Raw genomic sequence first — 7,783 nt, 5'->3', positions numbered from 1 at the left:
GTTTGGATCTATATATTAAAATGAAGCTCAGTCTTGTTTGGAACATTCTCTGTTTTTACTATGGAATTTCATTTCTAGACACAAATAATATAAATTGATTTAGCTAAATAGCTGAGAAAATATGGAGCTGGCACAAAGTACGAGAGAGAGAGAGAATGCTGTTGCCATGTAGCTGTCAGACTGTAGATATTTTATGAAAAAAAGAGATAAACTGGGCAACAGATAATGGGTGAGGTCATAAGAAGGCTTCAGTGATTTGTGAAAGGTATTCACAAGATCCTTAATTTACAGAGCAAAAAACACCCAGTTCTGGTTTCAGACAGTTGCATGCAAACCCAATGATCTGTATAAATTCTCAATTGTCAAATTTATCTCCATCTTTAATTTCCCCCATCTCATTTGGAATATTTTTGCAGCAACAGATTTGAACAGAAGGAAGAAAGTTTTGCACACTACTTAGTTAGGAAGGGCTCCGGGCTGCTGTTCCAGATTTTTTTTATGGAAGAGGTAAAACTGTTTTATTTGGCAGAAGCTTCTATTTCTGTCGGTCTATTTTGGAAGAGTGTGGAGAAATCCCTAATGGCAATGAAATTATAGAGGATAGTTGAAACCAAGCGTGAGATTTCTATTTTAAAATTATTTCCCCTTTCCAAGGGAAGGCAGTGCATTCTTGAGGTCAATTTCTTTCTTGAATATTCAGTTTACTTTTTTCTTTAAAAAAGAGAACTCTGTAATCATTATACTTGCAGAATCAATAAGGGAAAACTCTGAACCCACAATAATAACAGAATAACAGAGTTGGAAGATGCCTTGGAGGTTTTCTAGTCCAACCCCCTATAGGTTGGGAGACCCTATATCAGGGGCCTTCAGACTGGGCCCTTTTATGACTTGTGGACTTCAACTCCCAGAATTCCTCAGCCAGCCTCCATTTTGTTTGTTAGATTTAAGACATGGGTCTTCAAACGTGGCCCTTTTATGACTTGTGGACTTCAACTCCCAGAATTCCTCAGCCAGCATGCCTGGCTGAAGAATTTTAGGAGTTGAAGTCCACAAGTCATAAAAGGGCCAAGTTTGAAGACCCCTCCCAGAATTCCTCAGCCAGGCACGTTGTCCAGTCCCTTCTTAAAAGCCACCAGCGATGGAGCATCTTTAACTTCTGGAGGCAAGTCGTTCCACTGATTAATTGTTCACACTGTCAGGAAAGTTCTCCTTAATTCCAGGTTGCTTCTGTCCTTGATTAGTTTCCATCCTTTGTTTCTTGTCCTGCTTTCTGGTGCTTTGGAAAACAGGATGGTCCCCTCTTCTTCTTCCAAATATTGGAAGACTGCTATCATGTCACCCCTGGTCCTTCTTTTCACTAGATTAGACATACCTAATTCCTGTAACTGTTCTTCATATGTTTTAACCTCCAGTCATCTAATCATTTTTGGGGTTTTTTTTTGCTCTTCTCTGCACTCTTTCTAGAGTTTCAGCATCTTTTTTTAATATCGTGGTGACCAAAACAAAATAGTCCCAGATCTGAGACTATTGAAGAAAGTTTGATGCATGCTTTTAATTTTAGCGGTCTGGAGATGGTTAGAAATGACTCCACAACACTCTTTTATTCCTTGAATCCTGGCTCATAAAATTTTACCGAACTGATCAGCGAGGTCCAAAGTAACACCATTTAAGAACCAAGAAAGCACTAGTAGTTTATAGCTACCGTTGGGTTTCTTTTTTTATGAATATTTTTTATTAAAAAAAGATTTTACCAAAACTTAAAAAAAAAACTACAGATGCATAGAAAAAGAAGTAGAAGAAAGAAAGAAATTATGGAAAGGAAAAGAAAAAGTGAAGAGCAACCAAAAAAAAAAAAGGCGAGAAAAAGGATACCTAAAGAAGTGACTTTGGATCTTTGCAACAGTTACCAACAACAGAAATTATCATCTCTGCCTTCAGAAATATTGCAATATGCAATATTGCCTGTTGTATTTCCCTTCTTTCCATAAACAGACCTATTTAATCAATAAACCCCCAAATCAGCATTTCATTTTTAATCCATTTTCAGCAGAAAGTTTATAAAGGGTTTCCAGGTGTGGTTTTTTTTTAATTTTTATAAAAGTAGCTTAGTTCCCTCCGAGTCAATTTCACCCTTTCTGCAAAGTCAGCCATCTTCACAACCCATTCCTCTATTTTTGCTATTTCTGTAGCCTTCCATCTCTATGCATACAGTAACCTTGTTGCAGTTACTATATATAAAAACCAATCGCCCAGGAGCTTTTTTTAGCTGAATACCCATACGTCCTAATAAGAAAAGTTCCGTTTTCCTCTGAGTGCTAATTTTTAAAACTTTCTGCGTCACATTATATACTCGGCCAGTATCTTATCGCTTTTGCCCAGGTCCACCATGCATGATAAAATGTCCCTTTGTGGTTTTTTTCATATTTCCAACAGTGATTAGAAGTACCTTTATATATCTTAGACAATTCCTCTGGCTTCATATTTTGTGTCTTTTTGCCACTGTTTAAACAGAAACATAAGAACATAGAAAACCAATGGCAGAAAAAGACCATCAAGAAATATATCCATACAGAGACACACTGATTGTATGAAGAACATAGAATAACAAGAGTTGGAAGGGACTCTGCACCATTTAAGACAAATGGTTGTCCAATCCCTTTTTGTAAGCCTGTAGTGATGGAGGCACTCACAATTTCTGAAGGCAAGCTATTCCATTGGTTGATTGCTCTCACCAATAGGAAATTTCTCCTTAGTTCCATGTTGCTTCTCTCCTTGATTAGGTTCCATCTGTTGTTTCTTGTCCTGCCTTCTGGAGCTTTGTCTTCCTGGATCCCTCACTGCCCTTAGCTCAAACCTTCTGATATAAGTATTGTCCCAATCTAATGAATTTTGTCCTTGGGAGACAGTTGAGATAGCAGACATTTCATAAAGTCACCAGGAATCAGATCTGACTGACAGCAAAGTAATAAACTAACCAAAGTTAACAAAAAATGTGCATCTGAGCTAAATGTCCACCACAGATAGATTTCCCCTTATTTAACAAAGCTTTTAAATATATATAACGCAGGTTATGTATTTATGTGCTGAAAATGCTGACCAAGCTGTTAATTTTCAGATTTTCTAACAAAGCCAAGAGTCCAGGAAGAAAGATAATACTAGCAATAGATAATCAGTGTCTTGGGCTTAAGTTCTGAGGAGGTATTGCTTCACGTGACTCTTTTCTGCAGAAAGAAACTACTAAGAAAATGCTAAAAAAAATCCTGAACATTGCATTCAGCCTGAAAATTAATTCAAGATTGGGATATTTTCTCATTATTTCCCCTTTGATGTGAGACATTATTGGAATTCATAGAGTTGGGGTTTTATTCATGCCTCTCTCTCTGTAGACCCATGTCCTCCAGGTTTAAATAATATTATTTCTCTCTGTTGCTTCAAAAAGCCTGTATAATAAATGAGGAAATAGATGCAGCTCAAACCTCAGAATTACCCTCTGGTGCAGATTATCTTGAACTATGGAATAACCTGAGGCAAATTAAGACTGTGATTTGTATTCTTAATTGAGTAACATAGACAATAACATTTTGGCCATGGAGTTAATTTCTCTTTAGAAGAGAAGAGAAGAGAAGAGAAGAGAAGAGAAGAGAAGAGAAGAGAAGAGAAGAGAAGAGAAGAGAAGAGAAGAGAAGAGAAGGAATAGGAAGGGATCTTGGAGGTCTTATAGTCCAACTCTCTTCTCAAACAGAAGACCCTATGGAAGGACAGGAAAGCCTCCCTGCCCCAGTTTACTGATGAATTAGGTTTGAATTCTTATGCTTTTTTCTGTCCTGCTGATTCTTCTAGGCCTCGGTCTCCTCAAGAGTAACATTTTTTTTGTCCTTTCAGAAATAAAGATGGACACTGAGAACCAGAATTAGGAAAAGAAGTGAAGTAACTCTTGAGGTTGGAATAGATAAGAAGCTGCCAAAAAAAAAAAAAAAAAAATATGAAGAAGGGTTTTATATTGGACATCTGTTTGTCTCTAAAGAGTAGACAAACCTGTCCAGGCACAAAACTAAGTTAGAATTTTAATTTTTCTCTCTGTTACTAATTAAGCTTTATTGTCTCTAGCGCTTATTTCTCTGTACAAACTCAGTAACTTATTTGTCTGTTTCAAACAACTTGCAACCATCTTTAATTGCCAGGATTATTTGGGGGACTTCTTAAAGCTTTATTTATTTAGTTTTTTTCCCTTTAGATCTCTGAAGAGCTTCATATTTTATCTCCTTTGCTTCTGAATGCTTTGGCCCCTGAGCATTTAAACCTAAAAAGGGATTGGATGCTGAACTATGAACAAGAGAACCCCAATCTAGTGATAATTGTAATTTTCTTGAAAAAAGAAAACAATCTGGTGAAGACAATGAAGCATTGGGGAGTCTGACAATTGTTTTGACAGACAGTCCGAAATCAAGATAGAGCCCTCAGGGTAGCAAGTGAGGAATAATTTGCAGGCAATTTGGCCCTCTTAAATAATTTAGCCCGTGGAGGGGGTCTTCTTGAACCCCAGGGCTAGATACCGACAAAGTAGAAGAGAAATAAAGTATGTCAAGGAAATTCATAAATGGCGGTGTTTTTCAAACTTGTGTAATGGGTGTCATACTGGGGATTACCACAATGAATGTTAATGGAACCAGAATAATAGAACATATGAGCATCTGCTCCAATATTTAGAGCAGTTATGAAACAAACAACAATAAACTAGTTGTAGGAATATTCATTGAGAAAAGAGTCAAAAATCAAGATGGCGGCCACGACCAATGATTGAAGCCTCACCCCTTTTGGAAGATATATCAGGCAGTTATAGCTGCCATACTGCTTTTTAAAATTCCTCAGTTCCTGAATTTCCCTCACGTGATTAAAATTACATCATTTTCTTCATTTGAGAAATGACTGCTAATAGTTCAAGATAGTTAAATGGCTTATTATTATTATTACTATTATTATTTGTTGAAGATGATGAATAAATTCATATATTGTCCTAAAGCATGATTTGATAGCTAGCTGAATAAACCATAGTTGGTTTGGTTCCTATTACATAGTATAAGGTTTATGGATACTTTATTGTTGCTTGCTTCATATCTGCTTTAAATACATGAAAAAAATGTCTGGATTTAGATTTCTGCTGCAGCTATTCATAAAGTTTTTTTTTTTTAAAAAAAGGAAATAAATAAACCTTTTCTATGCATGCAATTATGGTTATTCAACCACAATCTACATTTCTGAGGCAGACCCATTATTCCTAAAACATGAGTTTGCTTCCATTAAGATATTTTTTAATAAGTGCTATTGGCAATGTGACATGCTTGCTAAAATTAATTTGCTAAATATATTTATAGATATTTCGAGATAATTAGTCATAGGCACCTGTTTCCCAAAAGCACACCGGTGCCTGGTTCTTAATGTTACTTTCTGTGGAAGCAATTTAGGAGTATAAAAATAAATTCTGTAGCAAAGCAGCCATTTTTTGGCAATGCAATTTTTTTCTTTACAGAATTTGGGATTGTAAGCTTCTGGTTTCTTTCATACCTCTTGACACACAGAAACCCTGAAAAAGTGTTCTGAAATTACACATAAACATTCATCTATTGGTACTGGGACATTTTAAAGAAATTATTATGGGAGTGCCCCTTTATAGGAGGTAAAAATGCCAAAGAACATGGTGGCTGAACACCATCCAAGCTGACACCTGCCAAAACACATAAGAACCAAAGAAGTTCTTTAAAGTTCTACATCTAGGCAAGAAAATCAAAGGTACAAGTACAGATTAGGGGAAACTTGGCTCAAAAATAGTAACTGTGAGAGGGACCTTGGAGTCCTAGTGGACAATTACTTAAATATGAGCCAGCCATATGCAGCAGCAGCCAAAAAAGGCTAACACAATCCAAGTCTGCATTGACAAAGGGATAGAATCAAGATCATGTGAAGTGTCAATACCACTTTATAATGCCTTGGTAAGACCACACTTGGACCACAGTTTTGGTCACCACAATGTAAAAAAAAAATATGTCGAGACTCTAGAAAGAGTTCAGAGAAGAGCAACAAAAGTGATCAGGGGACTGGAGGCTAAAATACATAAAGAACAGTTGCTGCAATTGAGTATGTCTAGTTTAATGAAAAGAAGGACGAGGGGTGACATGATAGCAGTGTTCTAATATTTGAGAGGCTGCCACAAAGAAGAGGGAGTCAAGCTATTCTCCAAAGCACCAGAAGGCAAGACAAAAAACAATGGATGGAAACTAATCAAAAAGAGAAGCAGCCTGGAATTAAGGAGAAACTTCCTAACAATGAGGACAATTAACCAGTGGAACAGAAGTTACCTTCAGAAGTTGTGGATGCTTCATCAGTGGAGGTTTTTAAGTTTGGTGCTCCAACATTGGAGATTTTAAAGAAGAGACTGGACAGCCACATGTCTGAAATGGTATAGGGTCTCTGGCTTGAGCAGGGGGTTGGACTAGAAGACCTCCAAGGTCCCTTCCAGCTCTACTCTGATTGAAGTAATGCAAGATTGGAAGATGGAGAGACCTGGCCCATAGAATCACCAAGAGTCATAGATGACTGAATGGATAACTTCATCCTCATCTAAAATGTCTTTGACTTGTAGAATAAGCCTACAGTTTATCCTTTCTTCCAATCCACCATCAGGACACCTGCAAAAATTGTGTTTTGAATCTTGTTTGTGGCAAGCAGCATCGAATGTGCTAATAGGGGCTGTGGCCCACATAAACGGAATCCTAATTCCAGTTTATGAACTGATTTAACTGACTTTGACATTTTAGCGAATATCATCATTATTTCCTTCAGAAAGAGCTATTTTTGAACATTTCAGTTTTCTTCTGCCAAGCTATTAGAAAAATCACACAGGTTTCTGTGGAAAAATAGGCTTCAGAGTGAAAACTTATTCAAATAATATTTTGCCCAGAATTATTATATTTCCTCTAGATCACGAGAGATAGAAAGAGGTGCTACTAGCGCAGTGGTTCTCAACCTGTGGGCTGGGACCCCATTTGGGGTCGAACGACCATTTCACGGGGGTCGCCAAACAACGCAGTCCGCCATTTTTTCCCCTTTTCCTTAGCTGTGCTACTCCCTTTTATTCTATTGGCTTTTGAAAGCCAATAGAATAGACTCTCTTGAATAGAGTCTAATTCTATTGGCTTTCAAAAGCCAATAGGAATTGTCCAGGCTGTCTCTGCCCTGCTGAGCCCGCCAAAAGTCCCATTCTGCAAACGGTGCTGCACCAGTTGAGTAGTCCTCGACTTACGACCGGTTGGGGGTCGCGGCATTAAAAAGGTTGAGAACCACTGTACCAGCGTTTTCCTACTGTAATCTTGCCTCTTGCCTTTTAATTCTTTCTCCGATTTTGGTACACAACAGAGGACATTGTTAATATGAGTGAGTTGCAGCTGATTCATCATTTCATGCTGTGATTGTAGCAAAGACGAACTCATCACAAAGATATTTTCCTACCTTTTGTAAGGATGAGTAATTAGAAAGTACCTGTTTTTCTAGATTGGAAGAAGCATTTTACCATCAGGTGTCCTGATTGTAGTGGTGTGTTTTAAAAAAAATGGCATACATATATTAGTTGATGTATTTCAATTCCCATTTACCCACCGAAATTTCAATTACTCAGCTGTATAATGTAATATGAATATATGTATATATGTGTGTGCATAAGATATCTTTTGACGACTGTGTGAGAGCTTTAAGAGTTTATCCTATTTTAAAAAAATCTTCTTTCCTTTCC

This window comes from Crotalus tigris, unplaced genomic scaffold (assembly GCF_016545835.1).
Source record: "Crotalus tigris isolate CLP2741 ecotype Arizona unplaced genomic scaffold, ASM1654583v1 scf7180000018925.3142382, whole genome shotgun sequence".
NCBI lineage: Eukaryota > Metazoa > Chordata > Lepidosauria > Squamata > Viperidae > Crotalus > Crotalus tigris.
Note: the sequence above shows the minus strand (reverse complement) of the source record.